General features: G+C 34.1%; 1 long non-coding RNA gene across 1 annotated transcript; it reads right to left on the bottom strand.

Moving 5' to 3' along the window:
- Positions 1-616: 616 nt before the first annotated feature.
- LOC110917827 lies at positions 617-1,135 on the bottom strand. Its single transcript, XR_002580887.2, has 2 exons — positions 885-1,135; positions 617-811 (listed from the first exon to the last, which is right to left on the bottom strand). It is a non-coding gene; the product is annotated as an uncharacterized LOC110917827 (long non-coding RNA).
- Positions 1,136-2,282: the final 1,147 nt, after the last annotated feature.

Here is a 2,282-nt window from a genome sequence, read left to right on the forward strand (position 1 = left end):
ACACTTGGGAAACATCCAAGCCATCTAGGTCGTATAACTTAGGACCTTAGTCCGACAACCATCAAACTCTGCCATCTGTCCGGCCCTTAGAAACACCTTTGTCTTACTAATCTGCATTTGACATATAAACAAACAAGTAAACATTAAAAAAATTAAAAAGGTAAATCCTAACTAAAACATCGGATGTAGGAAATAACCGCATCTACTAACAAATCCACATCAAGATTAAAGATAAATCAACATTTAGAATCTAACCTGAGTCGATTCATCACAAAACACATGCGAAAATCCTTCGTAAACCTCAGATTTTCACAAAACCATGACACTTATCAGTCCCAAAAATGAAGGAAAAGATCAAAATATAACAGAACAAAGTAAAATCAAAACTACAAAAACAATTTATCCTTTCACTATCCCGAAAAATGAAAAAATATATCAAAACATCCCACAGAACAAACTAAAATAAAAAGTACATAACAATCTATCTTTTCACTATTCCATATCTAAAATTGACCTAACTATCATAATTTTCATTGAACTACAACACTTATCATCCCCAAAAATGACCTAAATATCATAATTATCACACAACCATGACACTTATCAGTCCCAAAAATGAAGGAAAAGATCAAAATATAACAGAACAAAGTAAAATCAAAACTACAAAAACAATTTATCCTTTCACTATGTCATATTTGAAAGAACTTACAACAATGCAAGAGGGAGATGTGAAAAGCCGACAAAAATTTTAAAACCTTGATGTGAGAGCCGAGAAACAACGCAAAATCCGAATGCAAAGAGTTGATATATTCTGAAATCGAAGTAAATAGAAGTTGTTAAGTTGATGTTTTGAAAGTAGGATTATTCAACTGAGATAAACTTACAATTTCAGTTGAGTGTAGTTGAGAGTTTGTAAAGTGTGAGTAGAGTGTAGATATCTCTGGATTATTTATAGAGACTGAAGCTAGCAGTGCTGTCTTTCAAACAGTGTATGGAAGAGTGTTGATATATTATAGAGACTGCAGCAAGCAAGCTGTCTTTCACACAAAAGTAAAGTGTTGCTTTTTCCTGTAGATTGTACTTCCCTGCTTTTGGCATCCCTTTTTGTGAGATGTGTGAGCATTGAGAGAGAAAGCATATGGTGATCCGTGTGAAGTCAAATGGACGGTCCCGATCTTGATCCCTTTTTGTATGTAGCATAAGTCAAATGGGTTAAGATCAGTTAAAAAACAAAAAGCAAAAAAATAACAAAACACATCATAAAACACAAAATATAGTCAAGTTTATATTCTCTCAGTAGCATAGCATGTTAAAAATTAATATTCAAGGCTTAGAAATTACCAAAAAAGAGCGAAAAACCGACTGAATTCGAATCTCAGCCCATTCTTGACACTAATGCTCCGTTAGTTCTCGCAAAGTCAACCATCATAAAAAGAAATCAAGTATTAGTAAAGATTTGATATTAGTTATAACCAGTACACTATTAACTTAAAATAAATTTAATATAAATCACATTTTGTCAAGTTGCAAATATAAAAACCTTTATTTGGCAAGGGATCCACAGATTTGAACAAGGGATCCGTTTGATGTTCTGATAAGTTGCAATGAGTGTTATATATCTTACCATGTTCTTTTGTGATTCTTATCTTTAATCTTGATGTAGATTTGTTAGTAGATGCGCTTATTTCAAATTAGGTTGAAAGTTTTGTGATATTTGAATTTGTATTTTTGGTGATGATAGTTAGCTTATAAAAAAAAAGAAAAGAAAATTGATGAATGATGATAAACTTTACTTTACCTCTGCTTGAGTGAGCATGAGACCACTAAGTGAGGGAACATTCTGCATATGAAGCCCCCATCGATTCGAATGAAGCAGCGTTCAGCGTCGCCAAAGCCAATTCCGAGACTCTCCAAGCAGATACACTTTCTCCGGCAGCCAGAAGATCGGAGTGAGCTTGTTCTGTAATAATAGTGATCGTGACAGTCGTTAACCAAAGGTATAACTAATTAAATTCAGATCCTAAAAAAGGTTTCCTTGCGAGTTGCGAGTGACATACCTGAGTCGATTCATCACAAAACACATGCGAAAATCCTTCGTAAACCTCAGATTTCGTCCTTCGAACATCCGTCAACCGCTTCACCTGAAAAGTAAGAATCACAAAAGAACATGGTAAGATATATAACACTCATTGCAACTTATCAGAACATCAAACGGATCCCTTGTTCAAATCTGTGGATCCCTTGCCAGATAAAGCTTGTGATACATCTCATGAAACCCTAGA

The sequence above is a fragment of the Helianthus annuus genome, chromosome 16 (assembly GCF_002127325.2).
Source record: "Helianthus annuus cultivar XRQ/B chromosome 16, HanXRQr2.0-SUNRISE, whole genome shotgun sequence".
Classification (NCBI taxonomy): domain Eukaryota; kingdom Viridiplantae; phylum Streptophyta; class Magnoliopsida; order Asterales; family Asteraceae; genus Helianthus; species Helianthus annuus.